This window comes from Brienomyrus brachyistius, chromosome 2, assembly GCF_023856365.1.
Source record: "Brienomyrus brachyistius isolate T26 chromosome 2, BBRACH_0.4, whole genome shotgun sequence".
Taxonomy (NCBI): domain Eukaryota; kingdom Metazoa; phylum Chordata; class Actinopteri; order Osteoglossiformes; family Mormyridae; genus Brienomyrus; species Brienomyrus brachyistius.
Window position 1 is genome coordinate 34907850 of NC_064534.1, and position 25174 is coordinate 34933023.

Sequence of the window (25174 nt, forward strand, 5' to 3'; positions counted from 1 at the left end):
TAACAGCCACAAAATCTCCGCCGCACGAAGCCCACTGGTAGCTGCTGAATCACATGCTTCCCCAAAACGTCGCGCTGTCAGAACACTGGGAGCTACACACACCAACAAGTCCATACTGCAGGCTGCAGCCAGAACTATTTTCTACATTCAAACATCGACGGCCTCTTCTCTCTAAAAATTCACCAGACCGCTTCTACCACCAGCAAAGAAGTTTCCATCCCTAATTCCTCTGTGATTCCCACTAACCTAAACATTAAGCTGGCATTGAAGGGTGTGAATTACCCCGGCCAATCTGTTCTTTTAAATACAGCTTTTAGCAAGTTTTGAAAGGAGAAGAGCAGAACTTGCTATGCCAATAATATCGAATCTTCTGTGGCGAAGTGGTTTTTGCATAGAAAACAAAGCGGTCAGTTGAAGAGGAATAATATCAGTACTTTGTTTAAAACTGTGTGTAAAAAGCTGTCTCTTTATCATTAACAATAAGTTGTAAAACGTGAATGGGGAGTGACAGTCTTCAAGTTTGTGAGAAGATCGCGCCCTGGTGGAATAAAGGCACGAACAGCTTACAGCACCTAGAATTACCAGGAAGTATTTAGAGTAAAACGGTTTCTAAAAGCTGCCTTTATGAATGAGAGAAAAAAAAATATATATATATAAAATAGTAAAATGGAAGGGGAGTGATAGATTTAAATTAATCGTGAAGTGGAGCGCCCCCTGTATAAAGTAAAAATGAGAAAAGCTTACAGCACCTGGTATTCCCAGGTGGTCTCCCATCCAACTACTAACCAGACCCTACCCTGCTTAGCTTCTGAGATCGGATGAGATCGGGCGTGTTCAGGGTGGTATGGCCATAAGCGAGAGACACGACCAAAAACAGCCCTTTTGCATTACACGCGTCTATACATGCCAGTTAGTCCCATTGGATCCTACTCCTGGTTTTTTTTTTTTATCTGACTCACACTGCAGCCCCACCATCCAATCGGCAGCGCCGGACCCACACCAAACATTCACCAAACTACTCAGCCGGCAGCCTACCACAATTATTCCATTCTTTCCGCATCCGCACACTTCCTTCTTTTTAACTCCTTTTCACTACCGCACAGGTTAATCGCCGCACGTCCCCCGCCGGCAAACATTACTCCTTTGCCTACCGCATGCAGGCTTCTCTTAACGACCCTCTGTTATCAACTCCGCTAACAGCCACAAAATCTCCGCCGCACGAAGCCCACTGGTAGCTGCTGAATCACATGCTTCTCCAAAACGTCGCGCTGTCAGAACACTGGGAGCTACACACACCAACAAGTCCATACTGCAGGCTGCAGCCAGAACTATTTTCTACATTCAAACATCGACGGCCTCTTCTCTCTAAAAATTCACCAGACCGCTTCTACCACCAGCAAAGAAGTTTCCATCCCTAATTCCTCTGTGATTCCCACTAACCTAAACATTAAGCTGGCATTGAAGGGTGTGAATTACCCCGGCCAATCTGTTCTTTTAAATACAGCTTTTAGCAAGTTTTGAAAGGAGAAGAGCAGAACTTGCTATGCCAATAATATCGAGTCTTCTGTGGCGAAGTGGTTTTTGCATAGAAAACAAAGCGGTCAGTTGAAGAGGAATAATATCAGTAATTTGTTTAAAGACCCTCTGTTATCAACTCCGCTAACAGCCACAAAATCTCCGCCGCACGAAGCCCACTGGTTGCTGTTGAATCACATGCTTCCCCAAAATGTCATGCTGTCAGAACACTGGGAGCTACACACGCCAACAAGTCCATACTGCAGGCTGCAGCCAGAACAATTTTCTACATTCAAACATCGACGGCCTCTTCTCTCTAAAAATTCACCAGACCGCTTCTACCACCAGCAAAGAAGTTTCCATCCCTAATTCCTCTGTGATTCCCACTAACCTAAACATTAAGCTGGCATTGAAGGGTGTGAATTACCCCGGCCAATCTGTTCTTTTAAATACAGCTTTTAACAAGTTTTGAAAGGAGAAGAGCAGAACTTGCTATGCCAATAATATCGAGTCTTCTGTGGTGAAGTGGTTTTTGCATAGAAAACAAAGCGGTCAGTTGAAGAGGAATAATATCAGTACTTTGTTTAAAACTGTGTGTAAAAAGCTGTCTCTTTATCATTAACAATAAGTTGTAAAACGTGAATGGGGAGTGACAGTCTTCAAGTTTGTGAGAATATTGCGCCCTGGTGGAATAAAGGCACGAACAGCTTACAGCACCTAGAATTACCAGGAAGTATTTAGAGTAAAACGGTTTCTAAAAGCTGCCTTTATGAATGAGAGAAAAAAAAAAATATATATATATATATATATATATATATATATATAAAATAGTAAAATGGAAGGGGAGTGATAGATTTAAATTAATCGTGAAGTGGAGCGCCCCCTGTATAAAGTAAAAGTGAGAAAAGCTTACAGCACCTGGTATTCCCAGGTGGTCTCCCATCCAAGTACTAACCAGACCCTAGCCTGCTTAGCTTCCGAGATCAGACGAGATCGGGCGCGTTCAGGGTGGTATGGCCAAAAGCGAGTGACGCTACCAAAAATAGTCCTTTTGCATTACACGCGTCTATACATGCCAGTTAGTCCCATTGGATCCTACTCCTGTTTTTTTTTTTTTTTTTATTTGACTCACACTGCAGCCCCACCATCCAATCGGCAGTGCCGGAACCACACCAAACATTCACCAAACTACTCAGCCGGCAGCCTACCACAATTATTCCATTCTTTCCGCATCCGCACACTTCCTTCTTTTTAACTCCTTTTCACTACCGCACAGGTTAATCGCCGCACGTCCCCCGCCGGCAAACATTACTCCTTTGCCTACCGCATGCAGGCTTCTCTTAACGACCCTCTGTTATCAACTCCGCTAACAGCCACAAAATCTCCGCCGCACGAAGCCCACTGGTAGCTGCTGAATCACATGCTTCCCCAAAACGTCGCGCTGTCAGAACACTGGGAGCTACACACACCAACAAGTCCATACTGCAGGCTGCAGCCAGAACTATTTTCTACATTCAAACATCGACGGCCTCTTCTCTCTAAAAATTCACCAGACCGCTTCTACCACCAGCAAAGAAGTTTCCATCCCTAATTCCTCTGTGATTCCCACTAACCTAAACATTAAGCTGGCATTGAAGGGTGTGAATTACCCCGGCCAATCTGTTCTTTTAAATACAGCTTTTAGCAAGTTTTGAAAGGAGAAGAGCAGAACTTGCTATGCCAATAATATCGAGTCTTCTGTGGCGAAGTGGTTTTTGCATAGAAAACAAAGCGGTCAGTTGAAGAGGAATAATATCAGTAATTTGTTTAAAGACCCTCTGTTATCAACTCCGCTAACAGCCACAAAATCTCCGCCGCACGAAGCCCACTGGTTGCTGTTGAATCACATGCTTCCCCAAAATGTCATGCTGTCAGATCACTGGGAGCTACACACGCCAACAAGTCCATACTGCAGGCTGCAGCCAGAACAATTTTCTACATTGAAACATCGACGGCCTCTTCTCTCTAAAAATTCACCAGACCGCTTCTACCACCAGCAAAGAAGTTTCCATCCCTAATTCCTCTGTGATTCCCACTAACCTAAACATTAAGCTGGCATTGAAGGGTGTGAATTACCCCGGCCAATCTGTTCTTTTAAATACAGCTTTTAGCAAGTTTTGAAAGGAGAAGAGCAGAACTTGCTATGCCAATAATATCGAGTCTTCTGTGGTGAAGTGGTTTTTGCATAGAAAACAAAGCGGTCAGTTGAAGAGGAATAATATCAGTACTTTGTTTAAAACTGTGTGTAAAAAGCTGTCTCTTTATCATTAACAATAAGTTGTAAAACGTGAATGGGGAGTGACAGTCTTCAAGTTTGTGAGAATATTGCGCCCTGGTGGAATAAAGGCACGAACAGCTTACAGCACCTAGAATTACCAGGAAGTATTTAGAGTAAAACGGTTTCTAAAAGCTGCCTTTATGAATGAGAAAAAAAAAAAAAATATATATATATATATATATATATATATATATAATATAGTAAAATGGAAGGGGAGTGATAGATTTAAATTAATCGTGAAGTGGAGCGCCCCCTGTATAAAGTAAAAGTGAGAAAAGCTTACAGCACCTGGTATTCCCAGGTGGTCTCCCATCCAAGTACTAACCAGACCCTAGCCTGCTTAGCTTCCGAGATCAGACGAGATCGGGCGCGTTCAGGGTGGTATGGCCAAAAGCGAGTGACGCTACCAAAAATAGTCCTTTTGCATTACACGCGTCTATACATGCCAGTTAGTCCCATTGGATCCTACTCCTGTTTTTTTTTTTTTTTTTATCTGACTCACACTGCAGCCCCACCATCCAATCGGCAGTGCCGGAACCACACCAAACATTCACCAAACTACTCAGCCGGCAGCCTACCACAATTATTCCATTCTTTCCGCATCCGCACACTTCCTTCTCTTTAACTCCTTTTCACTACCGCACAGGTTAATCGCCGCACGTCCCCCGCCGGCAAACATTACTCCTTTGCCTACCGCATGCAGGCTTCTCTTAACGACCCTCTGTAATCAACTCCGCTAACAGCCACAAAATCTCTGCCGCACGAAGCCCACTGGTAGCTGTTGAATCACATGCTTCCCCAAAATGTCATGCTGTCAGAACACTGGGAGCTACACACGCCAACAAGTCCATACTGCAGGCTGCAGCCAGAACAATTTTCTACATTGAAACATCGACGGCCTCTTCTCTCTAAAAATTCACCAGACCGCTTCTACCACCAGCAAAGAAGTTTCCATCCCTAATTCCTCTGTGATTCCCACTAACCTAAACATTAATCTGGCATTGAAGGGTGTGAATTACCCCGGCCAACCTGCTCTTTTAAATACAGCTTTTAGCAAGTTTTGAAAGGAGGAGAAGAGCAGACCTTGCTATGCCAAAAATATCAAGTCTTCTGTGGCGAAGTGGTTTTTGCATAGAAAACAAAGCGGTGAGTTGAAGAGGAATTATATCAGTACTTTGTTTAAAACTGTGTGTAAAAAGCTGTCTCTTTATTATTAACAATAAGTTGTAAAACGTGAATGGGGAGTGACAGTCTTCAAGATTGTGAGAAGATCGTGCCCTGGTGGAATAAAGGCACGAACAGCTTACAGCACCTAGAATTACCAGGAAGTATTTAGAGTAAAACGGTGTGTAAAAGCTGCCTTTATGAATGAGAGAAAAAAAATATATATATATAATTAGTAAAATGGAAGGGGAGTGATAGATTTAAATTAATCGTGAAGTGGAGCGCCCCCTGTATAAAGTAAAAGTGAGAAAAGCTTACAGCACCTGGTATTCCCAAGTGGTCTCCCATCCAACTACTAACCAGACCCTACCCTGCTTAGCTTCCGAGATCAGACGAGATCGGGCGTGTTCAGGGTGGTATGGCCGTAAGCGAGAGATGCTACCAAAAACAGCCCTTTTGCATTACACGCGTCTATACATGCCAGTTAGTCCCATTGGATCCAACTCCTGGTTTTTTATTTTTTTTATCTGACTCACACTGCAGCCCCACCATCCAATCGGCAGCGCCGGACCCACACCAAACATTCACCAAACTACTCAGCCGGCAGCCTACCACAATTATTCCATTCTTTCCGCATCCGCACACTTCCTTCTCTTTAACTCCTTTTCACTACCGCACAGGTTAATCGCCGCACGTCCCCCGCCGGCAAACATTACTCCTTTGCCTACTGCATGCAGGCTTCTCTTAACGACCCTCTGTTATCAACTCCGCTAACAGCCACAAAATCTCCGCCGCACGAAGCCCACTGGTAGCTGCTGAATCACATGCTTCCCCAAAACGTCGCGCTGTCAGAACACTGGGAGCTACACACACCAACAAGTCCATACTGCAGGCTGCAGCCAGAACTATTTTCTACATTCAAACATCGACGGCCTCTTCTCTCTAAAAATTCACCAGACCGCTTCTACCACCAGCAAAGAAGTTTCCATCCCTAATTCCTCTGTGATTCCCACTAACCTAAACATTAATCTGGCATTGAAGGGTGTGAATTACCCCGGCCAACCTGCTCTTTTAAATACAGCTTTTAGCAAGATTTGAAAGGAGGAGAAGAGCAGACCTTGCTATGCCAAAAATATCAAGTCTTCTGTGGCGAAGTGGTTTTTGCATAGAAAACAAAGCGGTGAGTTGAAGAGGAATTATATCAGTACTTTGTTTAAAACTGTGTGTAAAAAGCTGTCTCTTTATTATTAACAATAAGTTGTAAAACGTGAATGGGGAGTGACAGTCTTCAAGATTGTGAGAAGATCGTGCCCTGGTGGAATAAAGGCACGAACAGCTTACAGCACCTAGAATTACCAGGAAGTATTTAGAGTAAAACGGTGTGTAAAAGCTGCCTTTATGAATGAGAGAAAAAAAAAATTTATATATAAAATAGTAAAATGGAAGGGGAGTGATAGATTTAAATTAATCGTGAAGTGGAGCGCCCCCTGTATAAAGTAAAAGTGAGAAAAGCTTACAGCACCTGGTATTCCCAAGTGGTCTCCCATCCAACTACTAACCAGACCCTACCCTGCTTAGCTTCCGAGATCAGACGAGATCGGGCGTGTTCAGGGTGGTATGGCCGTAAGCGAGAGATGCTACCAAAAACAGCCCTTTTGCATTACACGCGTCTATACATGCCAGTTAGTCCCATTGGATCCAACTCCTGGTTTTTTATTTTTTTTATCTGACTCACACTGCAGCCCCACCATCCAATCGGCAGCGCCGGACCCACACCAAACATTCACCAAACTACTCAGCCGGCAGCCTACCACAATTATTCCATTCTTTCCGCATCCGCACACTTCCTTCTCTTTAACTCCATTTCACTACCGCACAGGTTAATCGCCGCACGTCCCCCGCCGGCAAACATTACTCCTTTGCCTACTGCATGCAGGCTTCTCTTAACGACCCTCTGTTATCAACTCCGCTAACAGCCACAAAATCTCCGCCGCACGAAGCCCACTGGTAGCTGCTGAATCACATGCTTCCCCAAAACGTCGCGCTGTCAGAACACTGGGAGCTACACACACCAACAAGTCCATACTGCAGGCTGCAGCCAGAACTATTTTCTACATTCAAACATCGACGGCCTCTTCTCTCTAAAAATTCAGCAGACCGCTTCTACCACTAGCAAAGAAGTTTCCATCCCTAATTCCTCTGTGATTCCCACTAACCTAAACATTAAGCTGGCATTGAAGGGTGTGAATTACCCCGGCCAATCTGTTCTTTTAAATACAGCTTTTAGCAAGTTTTGAAAGGAGAAGAGCAGAACTTGCTATGCCAATAATATCGAGTCTTCTGTGGCGAAGTGGTTTTTGCATAGAAAACAAAGCGGTCAGTTGAAGAGGAATAATATCAGTACTTTGTTTAAAACTGTGTGTAAAAAGCTGTCTCTTTATCATTAACAATAAGTTGTAAAACGTGAATGGGGAGTGACAGTCTTCAAGTTTGTGAGAAGATCGCGCCCTGGTGGAATAAAGGCACGAACAGCTTACAGCACCTAGAATTACCAGGAAGTATTTAGAGTAAAACGGTTTCTAAAAGTTGCCTTAATGAATGAGAGAAAAAAATATATATATATATAAAATAGTAAAATGGAAGGGGAGTGATAGATTTAAATTAATCGTGAAGTGGAGCGCCCCCTGTATAAAGTAAAAGTGAGAAAAGCTTACAGCACCTGGTATTCCCAGGTGGTCTCCCATCCAAGTACTAACCAGACCCTAGCCTGCTTAGCTTCCGAGATCAGACGAGATCGGGCGCGTTCAGGGTGGTACGGCCAAAAGCGAGTGACGCTACCAAAAATAGTCCTTTTGCATTACACGCGTCTATACATGCCAGTTAGTCCCATTGGATCCTACTCCTGTTTTTTTTTTTTTTTTATCTGACTCACACTGCAGCCCCACCATCCAATCGGCAGTGCCGGAACCACACCAAACATTCACCAAACTACTCAGCCGGCAGCCTACCACAATTATTCCATTCTTTCCGCATCCGCACACTTCCTTCTCTTTAACTCCTTTTCACTACCGCACAGGTTAATCGCCGCACGTCCCCCGCCGGCAAACATTACTCCTTTGCCTACCGCATACAGGCTTCTCTTAACGACCCTCTGTAATCAACTCCGCTAACAGCCACAAAATCTCTGCCGCACGAAGCCCACTGGTAGCTGTTGAATCACATGCTTCCCCAAAATGTCATGCTGTCAGAACACTGGGAGCTACACACGCCAACAAGTCCATACTGCAGGCTGCAGCCAGAACAATTTTCTACATTGAAACATCGACGGCCTCTTCTCTCTAAAAATTCACCAGACCGCTTCTACCACCAGCAAAGAAGTTTCCATCCCTAATTCCTCTGTGATTCCCACTAACCTAAACATTAATCTGGCATTGAAGGGTGTGAATTACCCCGGCCAACCTGCTCTTTTAAATACAGCTTTTAGCAAGTTTTGAAAGGAGGAGAAGAGCAGACCTTGCTATGCCAAAAATATCAAGTCTTCTGTGGCGAAGTGGTTTTTGCATAGAAAACAAAGCGGTGAGTTGAAGAGGAATTATATCAGTACTTTGTTTAAAACTGTGTGTAAAAAGCTGTCTCTTTATTATTAACAATAAGTTGTAAAACGTGAATGGGGAGTGACAGTCTTCAAGATTGTGAGAAGATCGTGCCCTGGTGGAATAAAGGCACGAACAGCTTACAGCACCTAGAATTACCAGGAAGTATTTAGAGTAAAACGGTGTGTAAAAGCTGCCTTTATGAATGAGAGAAAAAAAAAAATATATATAAAATAGTAAAATGGAAGGAGAGTGATAGATTTAAATTAATCGTGAAGTGGAGCGCCCCCTGTATAAAGTAAAAGTGAGAAAAGCTTACAGCACCTGGTATTCCCAAGTGGTCTCCCATCCAACTACTAACCAGACCCTACCCTGCTTAGCTTCCGAGATCAGACGAGATCGGGCGTGTTCAGGATGGTATGGCCGTAAGCGAGAGATGCTACCAAAAACAGCCCTTTTGCATTACACGCGTCTATACATGCCAGTTAGTCCCATTGGATCCAACTCCTGGTTTTTTATTTTTTTTATCTGACTCACACTGCAGCCCCACCATCCAATCGGCAGCGCCGGACCCACACCAAACATTCACCAAACTACTCAGCCGGCAGCCTACCACAATTATTCCATTCTTTCCGCATCCGCACACTTCCTTCTCTTTAACCCCTTTTCACTACCGCACAGGTTAATCGCCGCACGTCCCCCGCCGGCAAACATTACTCCTTTGCCTACTGCATGCAGGCTTCTCTTAACGACCCTCTGTTATCAACTCCGCTAACAGCCACAAAATCTCCGCCGCACGAAGCCCACTGGTAGCTGCTGAATCACATGCTTCCCCAAAACGTCGCGCTGTCAGAACACTGGGAGCTACACACACCAACAAGTCCATACTGCAGGCTGCAGCCAGAACTATTTTCTACATTCAAACATCGACGGCCTCTTCTCTCTAAAAATTCAGCAGACCGCTTCTACCACTAGCAAAGAAGTTTCCATCCCTAATTCCTCTGTGATTCCCACTAACCTAAACATTAAGCTGGCATTGAAGGGTGTGAATTACCCCGGCCAATCTGTTCTTTTAAATACAGCTTTTAGCAAGTTTTGAAAGGAGAAGAGCAGAACTTGCTATGCCAATAATATCGAGTCTTCTGTGGCGAAGTGGTTTTTGCATAGAAAACAAAGCGGTCAGTTGAAGAGGAATAATATCAGTACTTTGTTTAAAACTGTGTGTAAAAAGCTGTCTCTTTATCATTAACAATAAGTTGTAAAACGTGAATGGGGAGTGACAGTCTTCAAGTTTGTGAGAAGATCGCGCCCTGGTGGAATAAAGGCACGAACAGCTTACAGCACCTAGAATTACCAGGAAGTATTTAGAGTAAAACGGTTTCTAAAAGCTGCCTTTATGAATGAGAGAAAAAAAATATATATATATAAAATAGTAAAATGGAAGGGGAGTGATAGATTTAAATTAATCGTGAAGTGGAGCGCCCCCTGTATAAAGTAAAAGTGAGAAAAGCTTACAGCACCTGGTATTCCCAAGTGGTCTCCCATCCAACTACTAACCAGACCCTACCCTGCTTAGCTTCCGGGATCGGATGAGATCGGGCGTGTTCAGGGTGGTATGGCCAAAAGCGAGAGACACGACCAAAAACAGCCCTTTTGCATTACACGCGTCTATACATGCCAGTTAGTCCCATTGAATCCAACTCCTGGTATTTTATTTTTTTTATCTGACTCACACTGCAGCCCCACCATCCAATCGGCAGCGCCGGACCCACACCAAACATTCACCAAACTACTCAGCCGGCAGCCTACCACAATTATTCCATTCTTTCCGCATCCGCACACTTCCTTCTTTTTAACTCCTTTTCACTACCGCACAGGTTAATCGCCGCACGTCCCCCGCCGGCAAACATTACTCCTTTGCCTACTGCATGCAGGCTTCTCTTAACGACCCTCTGTTATCAACTCCGCTAACAGCCACAAAATCTCCGCCGCACGAAGCCCACTGGTAGCTGCTGAATCACATGCTTCCCCAAAACGTCGCGCTGTCAGAACACTGGGAGCTACACACACCAATAAGTCCATACTGCAGGCTGCAGCCAGAACAATTTTCTACATTCAAACATCGACGGCCTCTTCTCTCTAAAAATTCAGCAGACCGCTTCTACCACCAGCAAAGAAGTTTCCATCCCTAATTCCTCTGTGATTCCCACTAACCTAAACATTAAGCTGGCATTGAAGGGTGTGAATTACCCCGGCCAATCTGTTCTTTTAAATACAGCTTTTAGCAAGTTTTGAAAGGAGAAGAGCAGAACTTGCTATGCCAATAATATCGAGTCTTCTGTGGCGAAGTGGTTTTTGCATAGAAAACAAAGCGGTCAGTTGAAGAGGAATAATATCAGTACTTTGTTTAAAACTGTGTGTAAAAAGCTGTCTCTTTATCATTAACAATAAGTTGTAAAACGTGAATGGGGAGTGACAGTCTTCAAGTTTGTGAGAAGATCGCGCCCTGGTGGAATAAAGGCACGAACAGATTACAGCACCTAGAATTACCAGGAAGTATTTAGAGTAAAACGGTTTCTAAAAGCTGCCTTTATGAATGAGAGAAAAAAAATATATATATATAAAATAGTAAAATGGAAGGGGAGTGATAGATTTAAATTAATCGTGAAGTGGAGCGTCCCCTGTATAAAGTAAAAGTGAGAAAAGCTTACAGCACCTGGTATTCCCAGGAGGTCTCCCATGCAAGTACTAACCAGACCCTACCCTGCTTAGCTTCCAAGATCAGGCGTGTTCAGGGTGGTATGGCCGTAAGCGAGAGATGCTACCAAAAACAGCCCTTTTGCATTACACGCCTCTATACATGCCAGTTGGTCCCATTGGATCCTACTAATGTTCTTTTTTTTTTTTTTTATCTGACTCACACTGCAGCCCCACCATCCAATCGGCAGCGCCGGACCCACACCAAACATTCACCAAACTACTCAGCCGGCAGCCTACCACAATTATTCCATTCTTTCCGCATCCGCACACTTCCTTCTTTTTAACTCCTTTTCACTACCGCACAGGTTAATCGCCGCACGTCCCCCGCCGGCAAACATTACTCCTTTGCCTACTGCATGCAGGCTTCTCTTAACGACCCTCTGTTATCAACTCCGCTAACAGCCACAAAATCTCCGCTGCACGAAGCCCACTGGTAGCTGCTGAATCACATGCTTCCCCAAAACGTCGCGCTGTCAGAACACTGGGAGCTACACACACCAACAAGTCCATACTGCAGGCTGCAGCCAGAACAATTTTCTACATTCAAACATCGACGGCCTCTTCTCTCTAAAAATTCACCAGACCACTTCTACCACCAGCAAAGAAGTTTCCATCCCTAATTCCTCTGTGATTCCCACTAACCTAAACATTAAGCTGGCATTGAAGGGTGTGAATTACCCCGGCCAATCTGTTCTTTTAAATACAGCTTTTAGCAAGTTTTGAAAGGAGAAGAGCAGACCTTGCTATGCCAATAATATCGAGTCTTCTGTGGCGAAGTGTTTTTTGCATAGAAAACAAAGCGGTCAGTTGAAGAGGAATAATATCAGTACTTTGTTTAAAACTGTGTGTAAAAAGCTGTCTCTTTATCATTAACAATAAGTTGTAAAACGTGAATGGGGAGTGACAGTCTTCAAGTTTGTGAAAAGATCGCGCCCTGGTGGAATAAAGGCACGAACAGCTTACAGCACCTAGAATTACCAGGAAGTATTTAGAGTAAAACGGTTTCTAAAAGCTGGCTTTATGAAAGAGAGAAAAAAAATATATATATAAAATAGTAAAATGGAAGGGGAGTGCTAGATTTAAATTAATCGTGAAGTGGAGCGCCCCCTGTATAAAGTAAAAGTGAGAAAAGCTTACAGCACCTGGTATTCCCAGGAGGTCTCCCATCCAAGTACTAACCAGACCCTACCTTGCTTGGCTTCCGAGATCAGATGAGATCGGGCGTGTTCAGGGTGGTATGGCCATAAGCGTGAGAAGCTACCAAAAACAGCCCTTTTGCATTACACGCGTCTATACATGCCAGTTAGTCCCATTGGATTCTACTCCTGGTTTTTTTTTTTTTTATCTGACTCACACTGCAGCACCACCATCCAATCGGCAGCGCCGGACCCACACCAAACATTCACCAAACTACTCAGCCGGCAGCCTACCACAATTATTCCATTCTTTCCGCATCCGCACACTTCCTTCTCTTTAACTCCTTTTCACTACCGCACAGGTTAATCGCCGCACGTCCCCCGCCGGCAAACATTACTCCTTTGCCTACTGCATGCAGGCTTCTCTTAACGACCCTCTGTAATCAACTCCGCTAACAGCCACAAAATCTCTGCCGCGCGAAGCCCACTGGTAGCTGTTGAATCACATGCTTCCCCAAAACGTTACGCTGTCAGAACACTGGGAGCTACACACACCAACAAGTCCATACTGCAGGCTGCAGCCAGAACAATTTTCTACATTGAAACATCGACGGCCTCTTCTCTCTAAAAATTCACCAGACCGCTTCTACCATCAGCAAAGAAGTTTCCATCCCTAATTCCTCTGTGATTCCCACTAACCTAAACATTAATCTGGCATTGAAGGGTGTGAATTACCCCGGCCAACCTGCTCTTTTAAATACAGCTTTTAGCAAGTTTTGAAAGGAGGAGAAGAGCAGACCTTGCTATGCCAAAAATATCAAGTCTTCTGTGGCGAAGTGGTTTTTGCATAGAAATCAAAGCGGTGAGTTGAAGAGGAATTATATCAGTACTTTGTTTAAAACTGTGTGTAAAAAGCTGTCTCTTTATTATTAACAATAAGTTGTAAAATGTGAATGGGGAGTGACAGTCTTCAAGATTGTGAGAAGATCGTGCCCTGGTGGAATAAAGGCACGACCAGCTTACAGCACCTAGAATTACCAGGCAGTATTTAGAGTAAAACGTGTGTAAAAGCTGCCTTTATGAATGAGAGAAAAAAGAAATATATAAAATAGTTAGGGGAGTGACAGATTTAAATTAATCGTGAGGTGGAGTGCCCCCTGTATAAAGTAAAAGTGAGAAAAGCTTACAGCACGTGGTATTCCCAGGCAGTCTCCCATCCAAGTACTAACCAGACCCTACCCCACTTAGCTTCCGAGATCAGACGAGATCGGGCGTGTTCAGGGTGGTATGGCCATAAGAGAGAGCCGCGAACAAAAACAGCCCTTTTGCATTATACGCCTCTATACATGCCAGTTAGTCCCATTGGATCCTACTCCTGTTTTTTTTTTTTTTTTATCTGACTCACACTGCAGCACCACCATCCAATCGGCAGCGCCGCACCCACACCAAACATTCACCAAACTACTCAGCCGGCAGCCTACCACAATTATTCCATTCTTTCCGCATCCGCACACTTCCTTCTCTTTAAGTCCTTTTCACTACCGCACAGGTTAATCGCTGCACATCCCCCGCCGGCAAACATTACTCATTTGCCTACCGCATGCAGGCTTCTCTTAAAGACCCTCTGTTATCAACTCCGCTAACAGCCACAAAATCTCCGCCGCACGAAGCCCACTGGTTGCTGTTGAATCACATGCTTCCCCAAAATGTCATGCTGTCAGAACACTGGGAGCTACACACGCCAACAAGTCCATACTGCAGGCTGCAGCCAGAACAATTTTCTACATTGAAACATCGACGGCCTCTTCTCTCTAAAAATTCACCAGACCGCTTCTAGCACCAGCAAAGAAGTTTCCATCCCTAATTCCTCTGTGATTCCCACTAACCTAAACATTAAGCTGGCATTGAAGGGTGTGAATTACCCCGGCCAATCTGTTCTTTTAAATACAGCTTTTAGCAAGTTTTGAAAGGAGAAGAGCAGAACTTGCTATGCCAATAATATCGAGTCTTCTGTGGTGAAGTGGTTTTTGCATAGAAAACAAAGCGGTCAGTTGAAGAGGAATAATATCAGTACTTTGTTTAAAACTGTGTGTAAAAAGCTGTCTCTTTATCATTAACAATAAGTTGTAAAACGTGAATGGGGAGTGACAGTCTTCAAGTTTGTGAGAATATTGCGCCCTGGTGGAATAAAGGCACGAACAGCTTACAGCACCTAGAATTACCAGGAAGTATTTAGAGTAAAACGGTTTCTAAAAGCTGCCTTTATGAATGAGAGAAAAATATATATATATATATATATATATATATATATAAAATAGTAAAATGGAAGGGGAGTGATAGATTAAAATTAATCGTGAAGTGGAGCGCCCCCTGTATAAAGTAAAAGTGAGAAAAGCTTACAGCACCTGGTATTCCCAGGTGGTCTCCCATCCAAGTACTAACCAGACCCTAGCCTGCTTAGCTTCCGAGATCAGACGAGATCGGGCGCGTTCAGGGTGGTATGGCCAAAAGCGAGTGACGCTACCAAAAATAGTCCTTTTGCATTATACGCGTCTATACATGCCAGTTAGTCCCATTGGATCCTACTCCTGTTTTTTTTTTTTTTTTTATCTGACTCACACTGCAGCCCCACCATCCAATCGGCAGTGCCGGAACCACACCAAACATTCACCAAACTACTCAGCCGGCAGCCTACCACAATTATTCCATTCTTTCCGCATCCGCACACTTCCTTCTCTTTAACTCCTTTTCACTACCGCACAGGTTAATCGCCGCACGTCCCCCGCCGGCAAACATTACTCCTTTGCCTACCGCATGCAGGCTTCTCTTAACGACCCTCTGTAATCAACTCCGCTAACAGCCACAAAATCTCTGCCGCACGAAGCCCACTGGTAGCTGTTGAATCACATGCTTCCCCAAAATGTCATGCTGTCAGAACACTGGGAGCTACACACGCCAACAAGTCCATACTGCAGGCTGCAGCCAGAACAATTTTCTACATTGAAACATCGACGGCCTCTTCTCTCTAAAAATTCACCAGACCGCTTCTACCACCAGCAAAGAAGTTTCCATCCCTAATTCCTCTGTGATTCCCACTAACCTAAACATTAATCTGGCATTGAAGGGTGTGAATTACCCCGGCCAACCTGCTCTTTTAAATACAGCTTTTAGCAAGTTTTGAAAGGAGGAGAAGAGCAGACCTTGCTATGCCAAAAATATCAAGTCTTCTGTGGCGAAGTGGTTTTTGCATAGAAAACAAAGCGGTGAGTTGAAGAGGAATTATATCAGTACTTTGTTTAAAACTGTGTGTAAAAAGCTGTCTCTTTATTATTAACAATAAGTTGTAAAACGTGAATGGGGAGTGACAGTCTTCAAGATTGTGAGAAGATCGTGCCCTGGTGGAATAAAGGCACGAACAGCTTACAGCACCTAGAATTACCAGGCAGTATTTAGAGTAAAACGGTGTGTAAAAGCTGCCTTTATGAATGACAGAAAAAAGAAATATATAAAATAGTAAAATGGAAGGGGAGTGATAGATTTAAATTAATCGTGAAGTGGAGCGCCCCCTGTATAAAGTAAAAGTGAGAAAAGCTTACAGCACCTGGTATTCCCAGGTGGTCTCCCATCCAAGTACTAACCAGACCCTACCCTGCTTAGCTTCCGAGATCAGACAAGATCGGGCGTGTTCAGGGTGGTATGGCCGTAAGCGAGAGATGCTACCAAAAACAGCCCTTTTGCATTACACGCGTCTATACATGCCAGTTAGTCCCATTGGATCCTACTCCTGTTTTTTTTTTTTTTTATCTGACTCACACTGCAGCCCCACCATCCAATCGGCAGCGCCGGACCCACACCAAACATTCACCAAACTACTCAGCCGGCAGCCTACCACAATTATTCCATTCTTTCCGCATCCGCACACTTCCTTCTTTTTAACTCCTTTTCACTACCGCACAGGTTAATCGCCGCACGTCCCCCGCCGGCAAACATTACTCCTTTGCCTACTGCATGCAGGCTTCTCTTAACGACCCTCTGTTATCAACTCCGCTAACAGCCACAAAATCTCCGCCGCACGAAGCCCACTGGTAGCTGCTGAATCACATGCTTCCCCAAAACGTCGCGCTGTCAGAACACTGGGAGCTACACACACCAACAAGTCCATACTGCAGGCTGCAGCCAGAACAATTTTCTACATTCAAACATCGACGGCCTCTTCTCTCTAAAAATTCACCAGACCGCTTCTACCACCAGCAAAGAAGTTTCCATCCCTAATTCCTCTGTGATTCCCACTAACCTAAACATTAAGCTGGCATTGAAGGGTGTGAATTACCCCGGCCAATCTGTTCTTTTAAATACAGCTTTTAGCAAGTTTTGAAAGGAGAAGAGCAGAACTTGCTATGCCAATAATATCGAGTCTTCTGTGGCGAAGTGGTTTTTGCATAGAAAACAAAGCGGTCAGTTGAAGAGGAATAATATCAGTACTTTGTTTAAAACTGTGTGTAAAAAGCTGTCTCTTTATCATTAACAATAAGTTGTAAAACGTGAATGGGGAGTGACAGTCTTCAAGTTTGTGAAAAGATCGCGCCCTGGTGGAATAAAGGCACGAACAGCTTACAGCACCTAGAATTACCAGGAAGTATTTAGAGTAAAACGGTTTCTAAAAGCTGGCTTTATGAAAGAGAGAAAAAAAATATATATATAAAATAGTAAAATGGAAGGGGAGTGCTAGATTTAAATTAATCGTGAAGTGGAGCGCCCCCTGTATAAAGTAAAAGTGAGAAAAGCTTACAGCACCTGGTATTCCCAGGAGGTCTCCCATCCAAGTACTAACCAGACCCTACCTTGCTTGGCTTCCGAGATCAGATGAGATCGGGCGTGTTCAGGGTGGTATGGCCATAAGCGTGAGACGCTACCAAAAACAGCCCTTTTGCATTACACGCGTCTATACATGCCAGTTAGTCCCATTGGATTCTACTCCTGGTTTTTTTTTTTTTTATCTGACTCACACTGCAGCACCACCATCCAATCGGCAGCGCCGGACCCACACCAAACATTCACCAAACTACTCAGCCGGCAGCCTACCACAATTATTCCATTCTTTCCGCATCCGCACACTTCCTTCTCTTTAACTCCTTTTCACTACCGCACAGGTTAATCGCCGCACGTCCCCCGCCGGCAAACATTACTCCTTTGCCGACCGCATGCAGGCTTCTCTTAACGACCCTCTGTAATCAACTCCGCTAACAGCCACAAAATCTCTGCCGCGCGAAGACCACTGGTAGCTGTTGAATCACATGCTTCCCCAAAACGTTACGCTGTCAGAACACTGGGAGCTACACACACCAACAAGTCCATACTGCAGGCTGCAGCCAGAACAATTTTCTACATTGAAACATCGACGGCCTCTTCTCTCTAAAAATTCACCAGACCGCTTCTACCATCAGCAAAGAAGTTTCCATCCCTAATTCCTCTGTGATTCCCACTAACCTAAACATTAATCTGGCATTGAAGGGTGTGAATTACCCCGGCCAACCTGCTCTTTTAAATACAGCTTTTAGCAAGTTTTGAAAGGAGGAGAAGAGCAGACCTTGCTATGCCAAAAATATCAAGTCTTCTGTGGCGAAGTGGTTTTTGCATAGAAAACAAAGCGGTGAGTTGAAGAGGAATTATATCAGTACTTTGTTTAAAACTGTGTGTAAAAAGCTGTCTCTTTATTATTAATAATAAGTTGTAAAACGTGAATGGGGAGTGACAGTCTTCAAGATTGTGAGAAGATCGTGCCCTGGTGGAATAAAGGCACGACCAGCTTACAGCACCTAGAATTACCAGGAAGTATTTAAAGTAAAACGGTGTGTAAAAGCTGCCTTTATGAAAGAGAGAAAATAAAAATATATATATAAAATAGTAAAATGGAAGGGGAGTGATAGATTTAAATTAATCGTGAAGTGGAGCGCCCCCTGTATAAAGTAAAAGTGAGAAAAGCTTACATCACCTGGTATTCCCAGGAGGTCTCCCATCAAAGTACTAACCAGACCCTACCCTGCTTGGCTTCCGAGATCGGATGAGATCGGGCGTGTTCAGGGATGTATGGCCATAAGCGAGAGACGTGACCAAAAACAGCCCTTTTGCATTACACGCGTCTATACATGCCAGTTAGTCCCATTGGATCCTACTCCTGGTTTTTTTTTTTTAATCTGACTCACACTGCAGCACCACCATCCAATCGGCAGCGCCGGACCCACACCAAACATTCACCAAACTACTCAGCCGGCAGCCTACCACAATTATTCCATTCTTTCCGCATCCGCACACTTCCTTCTTTTTAACTCCTTTTCACTACCGCACAGGTTAATCGCCGCACGTCCCCCGCCGGCAAACATTACTCCTTTGCCTACTGCATGCAGGCTTCTCTTAACGACCCTCTGTTATCAACTCCGCTAACAGCCACAAAATCTCCGCCGCACGAAGCCCACTGGTAGCTGCTGAATCACATGCTTCCCCAAAACGTCGCGCTGTCAGAACACTGGGAGCTACACACACCAACAAGTCCATACTGCAGGCTGTCACGGGTCGAGGTGCGCGAGCGCGGCGGAGAGCGGCGATTGTGCGGAAGGAGGAAGCAGGCAGGCAGGATACGGGACGAACGGGGTTTATTCGGGAATACGGGGATCTCACGCAAACAAACATCCATGAACATCAATGACGGACACAGGACTCGGGTAAGACACGGACTGAAATACACAGGACTGATTGAAAATAATCAGACACAGCTGGGTACAATCCGGGAAACACACGTGGGTAGGCAGGGGGCGTGGCACACAGGAGGAGCCGACGAGCAGGGCATGACAGAACCCCCCCCCCAAAGGCGCGCTTCACCGGGCGCGCCAGGGAGGAGGCGACAGACGGGACACGGGAACCGGGACCTGGAGCAAAAAAACAGAATCAACAAGAGACGGGAAACAGGACCGAGGCACAAAACAGGGCAAGCGACAGGACGTGCGACAGGAGCTGACAAAGGGACGGGAAGGCAGACAGACAAATCAGGAAGGGAGAAACAGAGGGAACAGGCGGAACAAAAGGAGCGGGAGTGACGGGAGGGAACGACGGGAAACCAGGAACAGAGCGGGGCAGAACAAAGGGACCAGGAACAGAGGACGGCGGGACAAAGGCAGGAGGAGGAACAAAGACAGGCGGGACAGAGACAGGAAAGAAGGGAGAGAAGGCGGGGGAACAAAGGGGAGCCCGTGGGAGCCCCAGCGGGCGACGGGAGGCAGCCGGAGGGGACCACGGAGGGGCAGAGGAGACAGGGCGAGGGACCCGCGGAGGGGCCAGGGAGGGAGCAGGAGGGAGCACCAGGGAAGGGGACGAGGGAGCTGGAAGGGGCCAGGGCGAAGGCAAGGCGAGGGGGGGAGCCGCTGCAGGCGGCGACGTCCTCCGACGGGCCGCAGGTAGGGGCCCCGCAGGCGACCAAGGAGCCGCCGTCGGGGAACCCCCAGGCGACCGACCAGGCACCGAAGGGGGGAGCGAGGCAGGGCGACGAGGCACCGGAGAGGGACCCGCAGGCGACAGCCGACCCGGAGGGCCAGGACCCGCAGGCGCCAACCGAGCCCCAGCGCAGGCGACGCAGGGCGAGCCAGGGGGCAGGGCGGGCGGGACCCCAGCCCTGCGTCTGTGTCCCCTCCCTTTACGGGACACAGACATGACCCCCGGTCGGGGTCGAGTTCGCCGGGGCGAGGGAGAAACAGTCACAGGGGGAGAAGGAACAGGAGCGCGGTCAGGACTTGGAGCGCGGTCAGGACTTGGAGGTGGCTGCAGTGGGGGCGCCGGCCCGGGAGCTGCAGGTGGTTGCAGTGGGGGCGCCGGGACAGGAACAGGAGCGCGGTCAGGAACAGGAGCGCAGTCAGGAACAGGAGCGCGGTCAGGAACAGGAGCGCGGTCAGGAACAGGAGCTTGCTGCAGTGGGGGCGCCTGCCCGGGAGCTGCAGGTGGTTGCAGTGGGGGCGCCGGCCCGGGAGCTGCAGCAGGCAGCGAATGCGGCTGCGCAGGCGGCGGCGACGGCGAAGGCGGCTGCGCAGGCGGCGGCAGCGGCGAAGGCGGCTGCACGGGAGCGGGGTCCGCCGGCAATGGCGGCTGCACGGGAGCGGGGTCCGCCGGCAATGGCGGCTGCACGGGAGCGGGGTCCGCCGGCAATGGCGGCTGCACGGGAGCGGGGTCCGCAGCCCTCTGGAGCTGGAGGAGCTGCCGAACTCCCTCTGCCATTTTCTCCAGATCCCCCCGGTCGGAGGCGGGAGTGAACGCGGCAAAGTCTTTCTGGAGCCGCGTTACAATGTCCTCTGCCTCCGGACTCACTGGAGTGCCCAGTCCCTCCCAGATCCTCCAGAATAGCCCCTGGAGGGCGAAGAACTGGGAGATGCAGTCGGCCGTCTTCCCTGGTTGAGGCGCGGACGGCGCCTCCGGGGTGGCTGCTGCAGGGGGGATGAGCAGTGGGTCCGGGTATTCGATGGACCCCTCCTTGCTCTTCTGGCGCCTGGTGGCAGCGGGAGGTGGCGCGATGTCTGCAAACACAGACGGCGAAAACACCGGCTCCCGCTCCTGGTAAGGGAAGAGGAAGGGCTCCTCCTCCTCCTCCTCACTCGAGGGCCAGAACATGGAGACAGGGCAGGTACCTCGCTGGAGCGGCCCCCGGGCTGGAGACCGGACGGGTACCTCTTCCTCCGGAGCGATCCATATCCTGGAGAGCGAGCAGGCTCCCAGGCGGATCGGCTCCTACGGGATCCTCCTTCTCCGCTTATTTTTCTTTTTCGGGTCCGTCATTCTGTCACGGGTCGAGGTGCGCGAGCGCGGCGGAGAGCGGCGATTGTGCGGAAGGAGGAAGCAGGCAGGCAGGATACGGGACGAACGGGGTTTATTCAGGAATACGGGGATCTCACACAAACAAACATCCATGAACATCAATGACGGACACAGGACTCGGGTAAGACACGGACTGAAATACACAGGACTGATTGAAAATAATCAGACACAGCTGGGTACAATCCGGGAAACACACGTGGGTAGGCAGGGGGCGTGGCACACAGGAGGAGCCGACGAGCAGGGCATGACACAGGCTGCAGCCAGAACAATTTTCTACATTCAAACATCGACGGCCTCTTCTCTCTAAAAATTCACCAGACCGCTTCTACCACCAGCAAAGAAGTTTCCATCCCTAATTCCTCTGTGATTCCCACTAACCTAAACATTAAGCTGGCATTGAAGTGTGTGAATTACCCCTGCCAATCTGCTCTTTTAAATACAGCTTTTAGCAAGTTTTGAAAGGAGGAGAAGAGCAGACCTTGCTATGCCAATAATATCGAGTCTTTTGTGGTGAAGTGGTTTTTGCATAGAAAACAAAGCGGTCAGTTGAAGAGGAATAATATCAGTACTTTGTTTAAAACTGTGTGTAAAAAGCTGTCTCTTTATCATTAACAATAAGTTGTAAAACGTGAATGGGGAGTGACAGTCTTCAAGTTTGTGAGAAGATCGTGCCCTGGTGGAATAAAGGCACGAACAGCTTACAGCACCTAGAATTACCAGGAAGTATTTAGAGTAAAACGGTGTGTAAAAGCTGCCTTTATGAATGAGAGAAAAAAAAAATATATATATAAAATAGTAAAATGGAAGGGGAGTGATAGATTTAAATTAATCGTGAAGTGGAGCGCCCCCTGTATAAAGTAAAAGTGAGAAAAGCTTACAGCACCTGGTATTCCCAGGAGGTCTCCCATCCAAGTACTAACCAGACCCTACCCTGCTTGGCTTCCGAGATCGGATGAGATCGGGCGTGTTCAGGGTGGTATGGCCGTAAGCGAGAGATGCTACCAAAAACAGCCCTTTTGCATTACACGCCTCTATACATGCCAGTTGGTCCCATTGGATCCTACTAATGTTTTTTTTTTTTTTTTATCTGACTCACACTGCAGCACCACCATCCAATCGGCAGCGCCGGACCCACACCAAACATTCACCAAACTACTCAGCCGGCAGCCTACCACAATTATCCCATTCTTTCCGCATCCGCACACTTCCTTCTCTTTAACTCCTTTACACTACCGCACAGGTTAATCGCCGGACGTCCCCCACCAGCAAACATTCCTCCTTTGCCTACCGCATGCAGGCTTCTCTTAATGACTTTCTGTTATCAACTCCGCTAACAGCCACAAAATCTCCGCCGCACGAAGCCCACTGGTAGCTGTTGAATCACATGCTTCCCCAAAACGTCGCGCTGTCAGAACACTGGGAGCTACACACGCCAACAAGTCCATACTGCAGGCTGCAGCCAGAACAATTTTCTACATTCAAACATCGACGGCCTCTTCTCTCTAAAAATTCACCAGACCACTTCTACCACCAGCAAAGAAGTTTCCATCCCTAATTCCTCTGTGATTCCCACTAACCTAAACATTAAGTTGGCATTGAAGGGTGTGAATTACCCCGGCCAACCTGCTCTTTTAAATACAGCTTTTAGCGAGTTTTGAAAGGAGGAGAAGAGCAGACCATGCTATGCCAATAATATCGAGTCTTCTGTGGTGAAGTGTTTTTTGCATAGAAAACAAACCGGTGAGTTGAAGAGGAATTATATCAGTACTTTGTTTAAAACTGTGTGTAAAAAGCTGCCTCTTTATTATTAACAATAAGTTGTAAAACGTGAATGGGGAGTGACAGTCTTCAAGTTTGTCAGAAGATCGCGCCCTGGTGGAATAAAGGCACAAACAGCTTACAGTAGCTATAATTACCATGCAGTATTTAGAGTAAAACGGTGTGTAAAAGCTGCCTTAATGAATGAGAGAAAAAAAAAAAAAAATATATATATATAAAATAGTAAAATGGAAGGGGAGTGATAGATTTAAATTAATCGAGAAGTGGAGCGCCCCCTGTATGAAGTAAAAGTGAGAAAAGCTTACAGCACCTGGTATTCCCAGTAGATCTCCCATCCAAGTACTAAGCAGACCCTATCTTGCTTGGCTTCCGAGATCGGACTAGATCGGGCGTGTTCAGGGTGGTACGGCCGTGAGCGAGAAAAACTACCAAAAACAGCCCTTTTGCATTACACGCCTCTATACATGCCAGTTAGTCCAAGTGGATCCTACTCCTGTTTTTTTTTTTTTTTTATCTGACTCACACTGCAGCCCCACCATCTAATCGGCAGTGCCGGAACCACACCAAACATTCACCAAACTACTCAGCCGGCAGCCTACCACAATTATTCCATTCTTTCCGCATCCGCACACTTCCTTCTCTTTAACTCCTTTTCACTACCGCACAGGTTAATCGCCGCACGTCCCCCGTCGGCAAACATTACTCCTTTGCCTACCGCATGCAGGCTTCTCTTAATGACCTTCTGTTATCAACTCCGCTAACAGCCACAAAATCTCCGCCGCACGAAGCCCACTGGTAGCTGCTGAATCACATGCTTCCCCAAAACGTCGCGCTGTCAGAACACTGGGAGCTACACACACCAACAAGTCCATACTGCAGGCTGCAGCCAGAACAATTTTCTACATTCAAACATCGACGGCCTCTTCTCTCTAAAAATTCACCAGACCGCTTCTACCACCAGCAAAGAAGTTTTCATCCCTAATTCTTCTGTGATTCCCACTAACCTAAACATTAAGCTGGCATTGAAGGGTGTGAATTACCCCGGCCAACCTGCTCTTTTAAATACAGCTTTTAGCGAGTTTTGAAAGGAGGAGAAGAGCAGACCATGCTATGCCAATAATATCGAGTCTTCTATGGTGAAGTGTTTTTTGCATAGAAAACAAACCGGTGAGTTGAAGAGGAATTATATCAGTACTTTGTTTAAAACTGTGTGTAAAAAGCTGCCTCTTTATTATTAACAATAAGTTGTAAAACGTGAATGGGGAGTGACAGTCTTCAAGTTTGTCAGAAGATCGCGCCCTGGTGGAATAAAGGCACAAACAGCTTACAGTAGCTATAATTACCAGGCAGTATTTAGAGTAAAACGGTGTGTAAAAGCTGCCTTTATGAATGAGAGAAAAAAAAAAAATATATACATATATATATATATATAAAATAGTAAAATGGAAGGGGAGTGATAGATTTAAATTAATCGAGAAGTGGAGCGCCCCCTGTATGAAGTAAAAGTGAGAAAAGCTTACAGCACCTGGTATTCCCAGTAGGTCTCCCATCCAAGTACTAAGCAGACCCTATCTTGCTTGGCTTCCGAGATCAGACTAGATCGGGCGTGTTCAGGGTGGTACGGCCGTGAGCGAGAAAAACTACCAAAAACAGCCCTTTTGCATTACACGCCTCTATACATGCCAGTTAGTCCAAGTGGATCCTACTCCTGTTTTTTTTTTTTTTTTTTTATCTGACTCACACTGCAGCCCCACCATCCAATCGGCAGTGCCGGAACCACACCAAACATTCACCAAACTACTCAGCCGGCAGCCTACCACAATTATTCCATTCTTTCCGCATCCGCACACTTCCTTCTCTTTAACTCCTTTTCACTACCGCACAGGTTAATCGCCGCACGTCCTCCGTCGGCAAACATTACTCCTTTGCCTACCGCATGCAGGCTTCTCTTAATGACCTTCTGTTATCAACTCCGCTAACAGCCACAAAATCTCCGCCGCACGAAGCCCACTGGTAGCTGCTGAATCACATGCTTCCCCAAAACGTCGCGCTGTCAG

The 25174-nt window shown here is 46.4% G+C and overlaps 15 non-coding genes and 3 pseudogenes across 15 annotated transcripts; all 18 read right to left on the minus strand.

The window, feature by feature from the left end:
* Positions 1-737: 737 nt before the first annotated feature.
* LOC125735131 (5S ribosomal RNA) lies at positions 738-856 on the minus strand. The gene has a single exon (XR_007394430.1). It is a non-coding gene; the product is annotated as a 5S ribosomal RNA (ribosomal RNA).
* A 1565-nt stretch (positions 857-2421) lies between these two features.
* LOC125735678 (5S ribosomal RNA) lies at positions 2422-2540 on the minus strand. Its single transcript, XR_007394971.1, has one exon. It is a non-coding gene; the product is annotated as a 5S ribosomal RNA (ribosomal RNA).
* A 1568-nt stretch (positions 2541-4108) lies between these two features.
* On the minus strand, positions 4109-4227 carry LOC125735679 (5S ribosomal RNA). Its single transcript, XR_007394972.1, has one exon. It is a non-coding gene; the product is annotated as a 5S ribosomal RNA (ribosomal RNA).
* Positions 4228-5307: 1080 nt separating this feature from the next.
* On the minus strand, positions 5308-5426 carry LOC125733724 (5S ribosomal RNA). The gene has a single exon (XR_007393061.1). It is a non-coding gene; the product is annotated as a 5S ribosomal RNA (ribosomal RNA).
* Positions 5427-6506: 1080 nt separating this feature from the next.
* Positions 6507-6625, minus strand: LOC125733725 (5S ribosomal RNA). Its single transcript, XR_007393062.1, has one exon. It is a non-coding gene; the product is annotated as a 5S ribosomal RNA (ribosomal RNA).
* A 1078-nt stretch (positions 6626-7703) lies between these two features.
* Positions 7704-7822, minus strand: LOC125736731 (5S ribosomal RNA). Its single transcript, XR_007396003.1, has one exon. It is a non-coding gene; the product is annotated as a 5S ribosomal RNA (ribosomal RNA).
* A 1079-nt stretch (positions 7823-8901) lies between these two features.
* On the minus strand, positions 8902-9020 carry LOC125734657 (5S ribosomal RNA). The gene has a single exon (XR_007393960.1). It is a non-coding gene; the product is annotated as a 5S ribosomal RNA (ribosomal RNA).
* A 1077-nt stretch (positions 9021-10097) lies between these two features.
* On the minus strand, positions 10098-10216 carry LOC125736870 (5S ribosomal RNA). The gene has a single exon (XR_007396138.1). It is a non-coding gene; the product is annotated as a 5S ribosomal RNA (ribosomal RNA).
* A 1077-nt stretch (positions 10217-11293) lies between these two features.
* Positions 11294-11402, minus strand: LOC125731946 (5S ribosomal RNA; annotated as a pseudogene).
* A 1077-nt stretch (positions 11403-12479) lies between these two features.
* On the minus strand, positions 12480-12598 carry LOC125734584 (5S ribosomal RNA). The gene has a single exon (XR_007393891.1). It is a non-coding gene; the product is annotated as a 5S ribosomal RNA (ribosomal RNA).
* A 1067-nt stretch (positions 12599-13665) lies between these two features.
* On the minus strand, positions 13666-13784 carry LOC125731277 (5S ribosomal RNA). The gene has a single exon (XR_007391563.1). It is a non-coding gene; the product is annotated as a 5S ribosomal RNA (ribosomal RNA).
* Positions 13785-14878: 1094 nt separating this feature from the next.
* Positions 14879-14997, minus strand: LOC125735680 (5S ribosomal RNA). Its single transcript, XR_007394973.1, has one exon. It is a non-coding gene; the product is annotated as a 5S ribosomal RNA (ribosomal RNA).
* Positions 14998-16074: 1077 nt separating this feature from the next.
* LOC125733726 (5S ribosomal RNA) lies at positions 16075-16193 on the minus strand. The gene has a single exon (XR_007393063.1). It is a non-coding gene; the product is annotated as a 5S ribosomal RNA (ribosomal RNA).
* A 1074-nt stretch (positions 16194-17267) lies between these two features.
* Positions 17268-17386, minus strand: LOC125734586 (5S ribosomal RNA). Its single transcript, XR_007393892.1, has one exon. It is a non-coding gene; the product is annotated as a 5S ribosomal RNA (ribosomal RNA).
* A 1079-nt stretch (positions 17387-18465) lies between these two features.
* Positions 18466-18584, minus strand: LOC125729108 (5S ribosomal RNA). The gene has a single exon (XR_007389593.1). It is a non-coding gene; the product is annotated as a 5S ribosomal RNA (ribosomal RNA).
* A 3625-nt stretch (positions 18585-22209) lies between these two features.
* Positions 22210-22328, minus strand: LOC125730888 (5S ribosomal RNA). The gene has a single exon (XR_007391180.1). It is a non-coding gene; the product is annotated as a 5S ribosomal RNA (ribosomal RNA).
* A 1087-nt stretch (positions 22329-23415) lies between these two features.
* On the minus strand, positions 23416-23534 carry LOC125732085 (5S ribosomal RNA; annotated as a pseudogene).
* Positions 23535-24630: 1096 nt separating this feature from the next.
* On the minus strand, positions 24631-24749 carry LOC125732045 (5S ribosomal RNA; annotated as a pseudogene).
* Between the last annotated feature and the right edge of the window lie 425 nt (positions 24750-25174).